Source organism: Lissotriton vulgaris, chromosome 1_1 (assembly GCF_964263255.1).
Source record: "Lissotriton vulgaris chromosome 1_1, aLisVul1.2, whole genome shotgun sequence".
NCBI lineage: Eukaryota > Metazoa > Chordata > Amphibia > Caudata > Salamandridae > Lissotriton > Lissotriton vulgaris.
The window spans coordinates 852,780,090-852,795,951 of record NC_141685.1 but is presented as its reverse complement, the minus strand read 5'-3'; the positions used below and the strand labels follow the sequence as shown (position 1 = coordinate 852,795,951).

The window sequence follows — 15,862 nt, the reverse complement described above, 5'->3', positions numbered from 1 at the left end:
CACTTGTAGTCCAACTGGTTTAATTGAAGTGTACCATGACTGCAACTCCCAGAGGGCACTGGGCTGCCATGCAATCCTCACATGAGTGCAACAATATCACAAAAGATAACCAGGAGCAGATTTCTATCAAGTTGTGTGCCACAGGTCGATGCGATTTGATTCAAAAGCTTTATTCAGAACAATTCAAAACAGCCATAACACGAATCCGGAGGACTCCTCTCCGCTGAGGATAGACTCCTGACCGATCACCTTCAGAAAAAAACAATTTCACGAACATATAAGAAAATAGTAAACAATAGACCAGACCCGACAGAAACCCTGAAGGCTAAGTGGGAGCGCGAGGTAGGAGATATCTACGAGGCGGAATGGAGGGAGGCGCTGGCTTCCCCTAAGGAAGCTGCTATTCCATCAAGGCTTGGACTAGTGCAGCTAAAAATTCCCCACAGCACATACTATACTAGGGCACTCCTACACAAGATAGGGAGGACGGACACGCCACACTGTCTTAGGGAGTGTGGGGAAACGGGGACGTTCTACCATACCATCTGGAGCAGCCCCAAGATTGTGGGATACTGGATAGCAGAAATGAGGACACTCTCCCAGGTTACGCAAATCACTGTTTTGCCAAGTCTGAGATGCTGCCTGCTTAACATATGGGACCCAACGGACTTGAACGCGACGGCCCAGGATTGGGCAACGTTAGGAATGACGGTAGCGAAAAGGAATATCGCGCAACGCTGGGGTTCCAGGATTAGCCCCACTCTCGCTCAGTGATGCAGGGATATGGACCTGGCAATGGTCGCAGAAAGATCAGTCTATATACATTGAGGCTGCCCGAAAAAGTGGGAGAAGGTCTGGAGGGGATGGAACACCTACAGAGGAGGGATATGTGAACCCCCGCAGCCTGAGGACTCTGATTCAGATGCAGGCATTTGAACAAAATATGCTGTACGACCTCCTGAAATATGTCCCCGTGGATTGAGGAGGGTTAAGAAGGGGGAGTATAGATGTGATGTTTTATGTAAACTGTAATAGAAAATGTGTGATTCTTGTAATAATGTTTTCACAAGCTATGCAAAGTATGTTGTCATTGAAATGCTCTACAACTTGTCTCAATAAAAATTGTTTTTAAAAAAAAACAGCCATAAAAGTGCAATGCAGTATATCATCAACAAATATAAAACATAAAATGCACTGGTAAGAATAAAAACATGTCAATAAAAAATAGCTGTGGCTTCCCTTGTATTAATGTCTATCATACAAAACTTTTCCTGAGGTGTACGGCCCCCTTATAAAAAAGTGCAACATTAAAACATACAGAGGGGTCTTCAAGTGCAAACAGATAGCTTAGTGCAATTTTGTGATCTAATATTCTGTGCAAGAAGAATTGGTTTAAGATAATATCTTCTTAGATTCTCATAAAAAACACAAAATATTATAAAGTTACGTGTGCTTTGCTGAGACCGTTCATTGCAGGGACATGGGATCATATCCAGTGGTCGTACCTACATTTCAGGAGAGGCAACTAGGTGATGTACTGTGCCCAAGCACAACCTAGTCAGAGCAAAACGGTGCTGAATGTTATTCACCCAAGACACGTAATATTGAGATTCAACCTGTAAATCAATCGACATGTAAAAGGCTGTTGGCTTTCTTACTTCATCACACATTCTATTGTCCTGCCTATATTTTAAAAAATGATGCCTTAATAGTACTCTTATCAAGGGATCAAAAATATATTATCCCATTACTTAAGGGTACGGGGCTACACCAAGTTAAACCTGCTCTAATGTTTCTGCAATTGTTGCAAAATGTCTGGGTCATTTTTAGGTTTCGACCTGGCGAGGGCACGCAGTGCCCCTCCCAGATCGAAAACTTTTGTCTTCAGTATGGATGTTCGGACCGCCTCTGTTTCCAATTGGCTAGCTCCATAAATGGACGCTAGCCATTGGGAGACAGAGGCTGTCAATCACGCTTTCTCGGGAAAACGCGATTCGGGGGCGTTTCTCAGGCTTTTTTTAAGTCCCGCCCCTTTGTCCCGGGCCGCGCTGTGATTGGCTGCCGGCCCGGGACATTCCCGTGACGTCATTTCCCGGGCCGCGCTGTGATTGGCTGCCGGCCCGGGACCTGACTTGTTTTTATTTCTCATTGACATCTTCTTTATTAAAATCTCCCCACACACTGTTTGTCACTAATGGCATCATTAGAATAAGCGCGTTGTGCACAAGAGGTCGGTTTTCGGCGCCTAGTGATCTCAGCGGCACCGTAATAGAATCAATAAAGCTCCTTTTTGAATGACCGGGCTTTTTTAAACTGCACGCGTCATCAGGTAGAGACACGCGCTTCTCAGCTGAAAGAATTCGTAGGTTACACTGGAGGTCGTTGAGAACCACGGGTGAGCCTTCTGAAGTTTTTTGTTCGGTTTTCACATCACAAGTCCTTTTTAGGTATCGTAAAGGTCAGCGCATGCGCTGCCTCTACGTGGCATTAAGTAATCTGGATATGTGTGTAATCTCTGCCTCTAGCAACTGTTTTATTGTGATTAGTTCTTGAGCTTGTCTGTCTTTTTGTGTTTGTTTTTGACAGGCTAATGCACTTTTTAGATCGGCCTTTTTTTTGTGGTGACGCCCATGCAGCACTGCCTAACTACAGTAAACCTGCAGCAAGTGGCTTGAAGTGTTTGTGTTGGAACTGTTTTTTTGATTTTGTGGCTATTGGTTTGTGCTCTGTCGTGCTATTTTTGGGTTTGTTTAGTATATACATATATTTGCTTTTTTGATCGTTTAGTTAAGTTTTAACATGTAGCGCGTTTGAATACACTTTAAATTGTAGCACGTTTATGTATTACCTTCATAGCGCATTTAAATTTATTTCAGCGTGTTGTGCGTTTACAGCTATTTACTTTTAGCGTGTTTTGATACATTTTAACTAGTAGCGCATTTACGTATTACCTTTGTAGTGTGTGTTATTTTTAGATTTGTTTCGTATGTACATAAATTAGCTATTTTGATCGTTTACTTAAGTTTTAACCTGTAGCGCATTTGGATGCATTTTAAATAGTAGTGCGTTTATGTATTATTTTTGTAGCGTGTTTAAATTAATTTCAGTTTGTTGTGCGTTGACAGCTATTTACCTTTAACGCGTTTCGATACATTTTAACTACTAGCGCGTTTTTGTATTACCTTAGTAGCGTGTTTAAATTAATGTTAGCGTGTTGCACGTTGACAGATATGTATTTTTCTAGCGCATTTAGATACATTTTAATTAGTAGGGCATTTACATGCATTCCCTTTGTAGAGCGTTTAAAGTTATTTTTTAGTGTTGCGCGTTGACATATATTTCTGTTTTCGCGCGCTTAGATACATTGTAACTTTAGCGTGTTTATATGTATTAGCTTTGTAGTGTATTAAAATGTATTTCAGCGTGTTGCTCGTTTACATATTTTTACCTTTTAGTGCGTTTTGATATATTTAGATTGTTAGCGTTTTTACATATATTTTCCTTGTAGTGTGCTTTTATACTTTTCGGAATTTGTAGCTAATTTACTTATATTTTAGTGTTTATTTGCATTGTGATTTTTGGGGGCTTGTAGTGTGTTTAGATATATTTGCATTTTCGTTGGTTTAAATATTGTTGGCCTTGTGGCGTGGTTGTAAGTGAAATTGAGTTTTTTGTTGTAATTGCACGTTCACTATCTGTACATGTTAGAAACAAAGACCTTTCGCGCTATGCTGTTTGCTTATTTGCATCTCATTGATGCTGGGATGTTGAGATTACTATCTTTAGTGCCGATCTTCAAACACTTATCTTGGCCTGGTTTTCGTTTCTTAGCTGGTGCAAACAAACTGACACTTCACACTCCACAAGACCTTCTGTCGTCCTGTTTTTTTCATCCTTTGTAACATCCTGTTCCCAATTGAAGGGTAATGCAAAGTGGCTGCGTGTGTAGAAAACACTTTTGTCATGGTGTACATAGGCGCAGCTTTTTATGTCGTCTTACAGTTTTTCCCTGTTCTTTTATGAAATTATAAGAAATGGCACGCCATGTACTGACTTTGTTCGGCTAGTAGGGTGAATTAAGTCCCGTAAATATCCAAACAAAATAGAATAATTTGCGAGCGTGAAATTGGTTCACATTTAACATGGCAATGCATTTGCACAAAAGTACACGTTTTTATTTAAAAGTATGTTTCATTTTATAGGGACTAAATGTTTAGACTTTGATACACTTTTATTCCCAATAAATAACACGCCGTGGACATACCGCTTAAGGATTTTAGCCGTATGAGTTGTTGGCTTTATTAAGTGCACTAAATATAAATGAACATTTAATGTAAGCAGCGTGTGTGACATTTGCTTAGGTTTTACAATTGCACATTTAGTCACTTTTATTGGTATGCTATGTTATGGACTAAGTGCATAAGGATAGCAGAGTGTTTTTTTGTTAGTATTACGCCTTGTATATAGACCATCTTTTTGATGTTAGCAGCTAGCGTGAAACGCGCTTTTGTTTTATAATTGCACGTTTAAATAATTTTAATGTTAGGCTATGTACTAGTTGTAAGCTAAGTGCATGAACTTAGCTTATGTTTTACAATTGCACGTATAACTCACTCTCAATGGTATGCTATATATCAAGTGTGTAAGGATAGCAAGGTAAGTGTTTGTTAGAGAATAACTTAAGTAAATATAATATTTTACTTGATGTTAGTAGCGAGCATGAAAGTCACTTTTTCTAATTGCACGTTTACTCACTTTACATGAATGACATATGTAGTGCGTTTACATCTATTTTACCGTGTTGCGTGTTGACATATATTTCCGTTTTAGCGCGTTTAGATACATTGTAATTTTAGCGTGTTGAAATGTATTAGCTTTGTAGCGCTTTTACATTTATTTCACTGTGTGGCGGGTTGACAGATATTTCTTTCTAGGCATTTAGATACATTTTAACTATTAGCACATCTACATGAATTACCTTTGTAGCGCGTTTAAAGTAATTTTTCTGTAATGCACGTTGACATATATTTACTGTTTTCTGTGTTTAGATACATTGTAACTTTAGCGCAGTTACATTTATCAGCTTTGTAGTGTGTTTACATTTATTGTCAGCAGTGTGCGCAAAATTTGGGTCAGTTTGATATTGCATATGCATAGGTATAAAACGTAACAATTGTACTTTAAACAATGCGTTTATTATACCAAATATGGGCTCAGCCTTTTAGTTTTTTTTTGCATTTGCCAAAAACAAAGCATTTTCTGTGGAACGGTTGCTCGTGTTATACTTATTTAAACGTTATTTTATTTTTTTTGTTTTCACTGTTGCATAGACTTTCCATTTTTTAGGTTTCGTCTGGCGTAGCACTGCGCAGGAGTGTTCGCGCAGGCGAAATCTTTTGAGAATCAGTATGGGGCTTTAACCCGCCTCTCTGTTCCATTGGCTAGCTCCATAAATGGAGGCTAGCCATTGGAACAGAGATGCGTCAGTCATTGCCCGAGCAGATTCGTGGGCGATCCGGTGATTTTTTTCGCTCTCCACCCCTTTGTGAACGTCATTGCGGCGGTGGGCGGTGGTTTATATATATATTTTTTTAAGGTTTGTTTTGGTCATTTCTCCGAAGATGGCGGCCGAGCAGTAGCTTACTTGAGAAGCTCCGCAGTGCCGTCTTGAACCAGCGTGTGCCAGTTCCCACCCCCCTCCCGCTGTCCGTGTGACAGTTACCGCCCCCCTCCCACTGTCCGTGTGCCTGTTCCTGCCCCCCCTCCTGCTGTTCGTGTGCCTGTTCCCGCCCCCCCCTCCCGCTGTCCGTGTGCCCGTTCCCACCACCCCTCCCACTGTCATGGCACCTCGGCTTGTTTTCAGTGTAAGAGGCTGCGTCCAAAGGAGATTGCTTTCACTTTGTTTCTCGAGGCCTATTGGAAAAGACAACCATCATTGAGTAATGTTGTTGCAGAATGAGCAACGGCGGCCCCGGCGCTGTATGACCCAGGCCCATCCACGACCATCGGCACCGAGCGGCTGACGCCCGGGTGACCCGGCGCGGTGGAGTCAACCCCGGGGATGCGGGAACCATCTCGACCGGAACGGAGCACGCCTATGCGGCAGGGGCCCACAGCCTGACCCATCCCATCTGGAACTGGAAGGAGGGCCAGGATCGATCAGGATCACAGACCGTGGGGACAAGCCGGCCCCGGGGCCCCGCGGGTCGGCGGCACCAAGCGGCGAGAGAGCCTGTGTTAAGAGCTGCTGATCTGTATATTCAGAGTGCGGGACAGATCACAGGATCCTGGCATCTGACTCGGGGATCCATTATATCCGTACCGGGGGGGCGGCTGGTTCTGGTTGAGAGACCTCAGCGGCTTCCTGCATCTGTTGGGGGCTCTGGTAACCTGTATATGACAGGCTCCAAACTTGGTGATACGAGCTAGTGAGTCCATGCACCTGTTCGGAGTGTGTGTAATCCGCAAGTGACATCTTCCAACCCTCGTAGTATGTCAGTGATTTAGCGCACCTGCAGCGGTGATCCACGGGGGCGTAGCTTCAGAGGGGTGGGGGGCTGTCAATTCTCTAGGCAATAGTCGGGTACAGGTTTTTTCAGTCGGGTGTGATGAGGAGTATGTCTGGAATTATTACTTAAAAACACAGACAAAAACAGATGCACACGCACTGCACTGTCTCTCATCTATGTTTTAAAATACTTAAATTGTTTTGTTATTTTACAAGATAATATATTTAAAGTACCCCCTTACAATCTGCCCTCCGCTCCTTTCCACCGCCTCTTAAACACCCTTCTGCACTGCTTCCCTTGTAACGTATTGCAGCATGCAATGCCAGCATGGCTGTAGGAAATCCTGAAGCTCACACCTCCCTAATCTTACTGACCAAGCTACGCCCATGGTTACCTGTCTATTGCCGACAGGATACAGTCCACGTCCCTTTAAGAGAACACATTGGGTTAATGTACTTAGCACACTTACATAATCGGTCCGCCCTGGAGTAGTCCAGAACATCCGTAGACGTCGGGCTCCGCATCTATATCATAACATTACATAACCCCCGCCGCCAGATCCATCTGTGAGCAGCATGATGGTCAGAGGAAGTTGGAGTCACAGTGAGATAGCCGGGTGGGATATTGTGCCTGCTGCTCAGGGCTGTCATTGCAAATCATTCAGAGGTGGTGCAGATGGTGTCGACACACAGATAGTTCGGTAGATTTCAGAGTTTACAGCCCCTGAAATGTCCATCCAACGAATGGTGCGGATTGGTTCTTTCAGGTGACTCCATATAGGGGCCTCAGGTGTATTCCCGTTATTTCTTTCGGCTCCTGCAGGGACCCCCTCCATCCCTGGTGGTTCCTGACGGTGCCCCCTGCGGTTCCTGTTGGTGTCCTTTAAGGTTCCCGACTTCCTATATGTGCCCAGTGATTTCTCGAAGTACTTCCCCGAATCCCCATGCCCCCTCCAATAGACTGCTTATGATTCATTAAGGCGTCCTCTGGAGTTCCTGCAGCTGACCTAACGCCGTAGTTCCTGCCGATCCCTCCGCGCCCCCCCGCAGTTTCATCAGGTACCCCCATGCCCTGTTCCTGCAGGAGCTCCCGTGCCCTGTTCCTACAGGAGCCCCTATGCGCTGTTCCTGCAGGAGCCCCTATGCGCTGTTCCTGCAGGAGCCCCTATGCCCTGTTCTTGCAGGTGACCCCTGTGCCCTGTTCTTGCAGGTGACCCCTGTGGTTCCTGTAGAAGTCCCTTTGATGCCGCAGGGTTTCTTTGCTCATTTGGATGCTCTCTTGGTTCCCCTGGGTACTTATTTTGACCTCTTGCAGCTGTCTCCCCGTGTCTCCTACAGGTGTCTCCCTGCCATTCCTGAAGGACACCCTTACATGTACATCGTTAGGTGTTTCCCTGTGTCTCCTGCAGCAGCCTCACCTCATGTAGGAGCCCCTTCTGGGTCCCTCCTGTAGATCTCCCCCGGGGTCGGTCTGCCGTGGTTTCTTTGGCGCCCTGGGCTGCGGGGAAGCTGAGTGGCCGGTGCAGGTGCTGCCGCCCACCCGCCTCAGCCCGCTTCCCGATGGATGACTGCATAGTAATGATGTCCCGCAGGTACAAAGGGTTATGTAGGTTTATTTTTTTAGAAACAAAAGTGACCCCCCCTATCTATCCTTCCAGAATAGCTTGGACCCCCTGTCCAGCTGCTGTGTCTGCCAGGGCAGATTCGGGGCACTCAGGCGGTGAGGGAAGGAGTTTGGCACCCCAAGGCACAGCAATGCCAGAGCGAATTAATAAAGGGTCCTCCAAGCAGAGGGTGCGATGGAAATTTAGAAATGTTGCTGGTATATGGTAGAACACCTTGCTGCTGGCACTTGTATGTTTAGGAAACCTGTGGGACTACCATTTTAGGTTTGGCCCTTAGCCTGGTTTACATATTCCCTTGTCTCACGTTTTACAAAAAATAATATAGTTACATACAGGGGCTGTCGGAGAGCGCCCTTCGCATCGGTCTGGTCAACTCCGAGTCTCTTTTTCCTTCCGCCCACTCAGCATCTAGCAAGGGGTAACGTGTCAACCCTCTTGATCCATTGGCCTATTGGCTTTGCCAGTGCTTGTTTCATCACATGCCCAGCACCTTGAGATACACGCTCACCTTCTGACAACCCCACTTCCAGTGAAGCTCAACTACACTTTGCTTGTTCTCCCCCAACGAAGACAGATTGAGCATAACCGCACAGGACCTCTGGATGCACCCAGGCATGCTCAGTCCCTCTTCACACCTTCGTCTGCACCTTTAAACCACTTTGTGCACAACCCTTCACACACACATTCCTATTTCCTGAGCCACAACTTTCACGCCTGTGTGTGTGTGTGTGTGGCTCTGTGTGTGTGGCTCTGTGTGTGTGTGGCTCTGTGTGTGTGTGGCTCTGTGTGTGTGTGGCTCTGTGTGTGTGTGGCTCTGTGTGTGTGTGGCTCTGTGTGTGTGTGGCGGGCTCTGTGTGTGTGTGTGTGGCTCTGTGTGTGTGTGTGGCTCTGTGTGTGTGTGTGGCTCTGTGTGTGTGTGTGTGGCTCTGTGTGTGTGTGTGTGTGTGTGGCTCTCTGTGTGTGTGTGGCTCTGTATGTGTGTGTGTGGCTCTGTGTGTGTGTGTGTGTGTGTGTGTGTGTGTGTGTGTGTGTGTGTGGCTCTGTGTGTGTGTGTGGCTCTATGTGGTGTGTGTGTGGCTCTGTGTGTGTGTGGCTCTGTGTATATGTGTGTGTGGCTCTATCTGTGTGTGTGTGGCTCTATGTGTGTGTGTGTGTGGCTCTGTATGTGTGTGTGTGTGGCTCTGTATGTGTGTGTGTGCGGCTCTGTATGTGTGAGTGTGTGCCTCTAGGTGTGTGTGTGTGTGTATGGCTCTAGGTGTGTGTGTGGCTCTAGGTATGTGTGTGTGGCTCTAGGTGTGTGTGTGTGGCTCTCTGTGTGTGGGTGTGGGTGCAAATACAATAGGTCTCGTATTTGCGAGAGATTAAGCTATTGGGATTGTAAATGACAATGACATTTATTTATCTCTTTTCAAAACCAACACATAAACAAAAAGTTTGTAATTTACAATGCTAATAGCTCTAACTTTTTCGAAGGCGAAACCGTTGCATTGTAAATGCTTGTTAATATTGGGAGCTACTTGGTGGCAGCTGTGAGACTGAAAAAGTTAAGACCCATAAATCACGTGGAGTTATGATGTACTATCTTTTACTAGAGATTATTGTATTCTGGTTATGTACCTTTGCACCTTTTCCTGCTAACTAAATCATGCGTGGCATTTGGGTTTTAAATTGTATGAACATCTCCGATTTTATATAGTATTCACTCATCGATTGTATGTATTTTTAATGTACTTTTATACTGTGTCCTTTTATGATTTTAATCTAATCGAATAAAGTGCATTGAATTGAATTGATTGTTTGGCTCTTGCAAATCAGACATATTAAATAGTGTTCTAAAAGATTCATATGTACATAAGAAAGATGAGGGATATTAAAAGCATGATCAACACAAGACCTTCTAAAATAACTGATTCCACAAAACTTGTTTCAGCTTTAGACCAGATAGAAAGCCAAAGTAATAACGGTTTTAATAAAAGTAGATCTCCAAAACTTGCAACCCAACCTCTTAATGAACAACCAGGGATGATGCGGAGGCTGGTAAACAAAGCAAATGCTTTAAAAAGGATCTCTCCTCTACATGAAGAGTGTTACTAGAGGTGTAGCCCCACAGCCCTCCCCCAAATGTAGCAGTAGACAACCCTCTTCTCTTATATATAGATCATCTCATTAATCGGTCGGTGTCCAACCTATGACAAACCCTAAAAATCCTCACACAATCTGCTCATCTTGGATCTAACATTTCAAACCTATTGGGTCCATGTGCGGCTGCTCGAGAAAAGGACCCCTAGGTAACAAAAAGAGTTTACTCTAGCTATTGGTAAGTCCCAAATACAAATCGATCCATACTTCTGTACCTTCTTCCCACAGACCATTGTATAAGTTTTCGATGTATTAATCACCATTTTCCTAGATTCCATGAAGACCCCAAATGCATTCATTATTTTCTGCAGCAACAGGTCATTTTGGGGGTGCTCCACATAGTTGGCAACTGCCCCCATGTCATGAGGATGCTTTTTACTCACTCTTGGTTTTGCAGCCAGCAGCAGCATTAAGCATGAAAAGCCTTCTAGTTTCACTTTCCTCTACAAACCTTAGAGGCTTAGCACTACTAGCTTCAAAACGAGAACTGGCTGAAAGTCATCTATGTGGCACTGGCTAGTTGACAGCTATATCCGCTTCTTGTACACGAGCTGTGCCATTTACACAGTTTTAGAACACCAAGAGCAGTTTAATTAGTGCACATATTTTAAAATAATTAAGATTGTTGGAATAATTGCTTTTCCTAAATTTTCTTTTAAGTTGTAGCCCTTTAGAGAAGCACCTCCAGACTCAAAATTCAGTATTTATAATAGTTTGCACAGGAGTAGGTTTAGAGAAGCCTTAGTGCAAATAGAATTCGTAAAGATTTGCTTGTGCGCCTCGAAGATGCTCCAGACCTCTCAGATTCGCTGAGGTTCCAATCTTTAGAAAGGCATGCTTTTCCTAATTTGCAACAATCCACTGCCTTGTGAATACAGCCCTCTGCTGTAACATTCTTTTCTGAGACAGACCTATATCGGGAAATTGATCAAGCTATCATTACATCATTCTCGACCAATCCTTGACTTCCTTATTTTCATAACATCTTATTATTTGTTTACCATTTGTTATTGTAAGACCTAAGGCTGACACTCATTGCATCAGGCTCACATTGCACCATTACACCAGGGACATTTGAGCTACTCAGGACTGCTCACCACACCATCTCGAGCTTCAAAGCTGAGACAACAATGGCTTGCTCAATAGGAGATGTGGTAACATTGGTGTACGGCAGTACTGAATTGACTGAGTTGTGGGTCAGCTAAGGATACCAATCCTGCTGCCTTAGGGAAGAGAACCTTCGGGAATTAAGGACATTTTTGAGAAAAGATAAGAGTTTTCTACTGGCCTCATGTCAACTTAAACAATTAATTTCAAACCTGGCTTTTCAGTAAACAGTGCTTTGCATCCTGGGATTTGTTAATCAATGCTTGCAGGGCTTTGAGTGGGTTAAAAGGGGCGTGGCCAATGTAATTAAGGGCGTGGCTTAAAACACATAAGCTAAAATAGCATAATTTGCCACCCAACTTGTATTTTGCTGTTTCTGTCATTGCATCCAGATAAATGATACAACAAGTAACATCATACCTACAAGAAGTCAGGCCTATTGGCTTTGTCAAATGGTTGATAGTTGCATAAGATAAAAAGCAGCAACTATGGCTTGTATATAATATTGAAAAAGCTTTGACCTAAAGCACTGGTGACACCACGATAATATTGCTGCTACTGGGTTTCAAAAAGAGAAGGGAAATCCAGAGAGAAAATGACCTCTCTTTAAAGGATTTCCTTTCCCCTACAACGCTCACCTGGCATGACATCATGCCGTAACTTCTCCACTAGTGAAAAGTGAGCAATGTGAGCACAAGTACATCGATGTGCCTGCTGTCACGGCAGTCCGGAAAACAAGCATTTACAATGCAATGGTTTTGCCTTTGTTAAAGTTAGAGCTATTGGCATTGCTCTTGACATTATTTTTATTTATGTGTTTTTTTTAAAACATAAATAAATGGCATTGTCATTTACAATGCCAATAGCTTAATCGCTCGCAAATGCATGACCTCTTGCATTTTACACCCACACAGAGCCACACACGCAAAGCCACACACACGCAAAGCCGCACTCTGCACTCTGCACTGGCAACAGAGGGTTGGCATGAGAGGGTAGGGAGAGCACATGGACAACGGAGGGTGGGCAGGAGAGGGTAAAGAAAGCACACGGGCAACAGAGGGTTGGCATGAGAGGGCGGGGAGAGCACAGGTCAACAGAGGGTGGGCAGGAGAGGGTATGGAGAGCACATGGACAATGGAGGGTGGGCAGGAGAGGGTAAAGAAAGCACACGGGCAATAGAGGGTGGTCAGGAGAGAGTGGGGAGAGCACACGGACATCGGAGGGTGGGCAGGAGAGGGTAAAAAAAGCACACGTCAACAGAGGGTGGGCAGGAGAGGGTGGGGAGAGCACACGGACATCGGAGGGTGGGCAGGAGAGGGTAAAGAAAGCACACGGGCAATAGAGGGTGGGCAGGAGAGGGTGGGGAGAGCACACGGACATCGGAGGGTGGGCAGGAGAGGGTAAAGAAAGCACACGGGCAATAGAGGGTGGGCAGAGCACACGTCAACAAAGGGTAGGCAGGAGAGGGTATGGAGAGCACATGGACAATGGAGGGTGGGCAGGAGAGGGTAGGGAGAGCACACTGACAACGAAGGATGGGTAGGAGATGCTGGGTCAAGCAAAATGACAAAGGATGAAAGGCAGGAACAGAATGAGTGAGAAACACAGAGGGGGAGAAGTACACAAGGGAGCCAGCTGGAGGAAACACGCACTCTCATAAAGTGGTGCTTAAATAAAAAGAAAAAAGTACCACCTGAAATAGTGAGCCGTGGATGGACAGCAGTGCGTCCATAACGCTAAAGAAGAAAAAAAAAAAAGAAATAAAGTAGAGGGAGGAAAACCTACCGAAGCTAAGAATTCCAAGCAAGCAAAGGAGAGTGACAATGAACCGAAGTAGAAATGGGCGGGCGCTAAGTCCACTGTAAAGTACCAAAACGTCTGGCAACAGAGAGAGGTGAGACATAATAAAAATAAAATGATGTACACAGTGGGCTTTGGATCCAGTCAGAGGAGTATTGGTCAATGGATGAATACAAATACCAAAAAGAATCTTAAACTGTATGGTGGAATGTATAGCAGGTGACAGACTACCGATCACAACATACGTACTTTAAGTAATTGTGGAAACCATATGTAATAAAAAAATCGGTAGTATGGGGTGTCAATGACGCTTATGCAAATGATGCTCAGCTGGTGAAGTGGTCAGCTCTGTTTGCAGATGCAAAGTGGTGAAAGGTGAAGTATTCAGCTCTGTCTGCAGGCACAAAGGGATGAATGGTGAAGTGGTCACTCTTCAGCTGTGAACATGCTCTTTACTGTTGCTCATGGGCATCAAGAGAATCTGCCAGGTCTGAGTCATTTCAGACACCTTATGTGAGGGCTGGGGTTTGTAAATGCACCTACATTAAACACCACTAAGAGATGAAGCGATTTCTGTGACATCACGTGATTTTTCTCCAAAATGTTTTTTTCACTTTCACTTTTTGGGTTTTCCGGGATGCTCTGGCATAAGATTCCCGGTTCCACCATGATTCGTTTTGTACAATAAGAAAACACAATAACTAAAAATACTCTCAAACTACGGTTTAACAGAGACACCTTTTTCTGTGTAAAAAGCACCTCACCATGGACCAAGCAGGGGCACGTGCCCCTAATCCACAGCAGGATTGAGACACTTCTCTGACAGGAGTTGTGCCAACCCACCTGCAGCCAACGCCATGGGTCACAGGAACATGAGATAGAGAGAAGGGGAGGAGATAGAGAGAAGGGGAGGAGAGAGAGGAGGGGGGATGAGAGAGAGAAGGGGGGATGAGAGAGAGAAGGGGGGATGAGAGAGAGAGAGAAGGGGGGAGAGAGAGAGAGAAGGGGGAGAGAGAGAGAGAAGGGGGGAGAGAGAGAGAGAAGAGGGGAGAGAGAGAGAGAAATGGGAAATAGGAGAGAGAAATGGGTGACAGAGAGAGAAATGGGAAATAGGAGAGAGAAATGGGTGACAGAGAGAGAAATGGGGGACAGAGAGAGAAATGGGGGACAGAGAGAGAAATGGGGGACAGAGAGAGAAATGGGGGACAGAGAGAGAAATGGGGGACAGAGAGAGAAATGGGTGACAGAGAGAGAAATGGGTGACAGAGAGAGAAATGGGTGACAGAGAGAGAAATGGGGGACAGAGAGAGAAATGGGGGACAGAGAGAGAAATGGGGGACAGAGAGAGAAATGGGGAAGAGTCTGGAAGGGTGAAACGAAAGGGAGAGAAGGCGATAGTTCGGGGGGTACAGGAAAGGGGCAGGAGGTGGACAGGCAATATACATTTTAAAAACAAGCGGTAGATTTGGAAGAGGAAAGCAAAAGAAAGATAGGGCGAATACAATGTATCAATGGAGGATGTGAGAGGATGGGAGGGAGAAAGGAAAGGAGGGGGCATACTAAGTGGAGAGGGGTGTGTGAGGACAACGGTGAGCGGGCAGGAGGGACGGCGAATGGAGGAGGTTGAGCTGGTCAGGGTGCGAGGAGAAGAACGAGAGGGAAAGGCAGAGCGAGGAACCAACGAGGAAATAGAGGGGAAACGCGAGAGGGGACGGCTGGGGCATAGGGGAGAGTGAGGGCAGAAGAGAGCCCCCCCACACACACACACACCCAGAGCAGTCACATACACACACACTCTGGAGCAGTCACACACACACACACACTGGAGCAGTCACACACACACACACACTCTGGAGCAGTCACACACACACACACTCTGGAGCAGTCACACACACACACACTCTGGAGCAGTCACACACACACACTGGAGCAGTCACACACACACACTGGAGCAGTCACATACACACACACACTCTGGGGCAGTCACATACACACACACTCTGAGGCAGTCACATACACACACACCCTGGGGCAGTCACACACACACACACACACACACCCTGGAGCAGTCACACACACACACACACACCCTGGAGCAGTCACACACGCGCACACACACACCCTGGAGCAGTCACACACGCACACACCCTGGAGCAGTCACACACGCACACACACACTGGAGCAGTGACATACACATACTGGAGCAGTCACACACACACACACTGGAGCAGTCACATACACACACACACACACTGGAGCAGTCACATACACACACACTCTGGAGCAGTCACATACACACACACTCTGGAGCAGTCACATACACACACACCCTGGAGCCCCGGTGTGTCTAAGACGACAACGTACGTTTATCAAGCATCTCAACAAAGCATCAAGGGAACCCTGTTTTGCAAGACTATTTCACCTCAGTTATCATACCACAAATGAGCGGTTTTAAAAAAGAGACCATATTCCATATTTTTAATTGTACACCATGCACCCATAATGACATTTATCCCATATTCAGGTTTAACCATGCTCATTTTTGCGCCTCAAGTTCCTGCTGAATGACTTGTGCAGAGGTGGTCATGGTGCAGTCAATGAGGAGAAAGGTCACAGTTCAAACCCTCTAATCAATACCACTGTCGAGAAGGCTGCACAGATTTACCAGCCCTGGATTTAAAGG

At 45.3% G+C, this 15,862-nt stretch overlaps 1 protein-coding gene across 1 annotated transcript in view; it reads right to left on the bottom strand.

Moving 5' to 3' along the window:
* Positions 1-15,862, bottom strand: part of ABCA4 (ATP binding cassette subfamily A member 4) — a 1,055,123-nt gene that overhangs the window by 505,860 nt on the left and 533,401 nt on the right. The window lies entirely within an intron of this gene.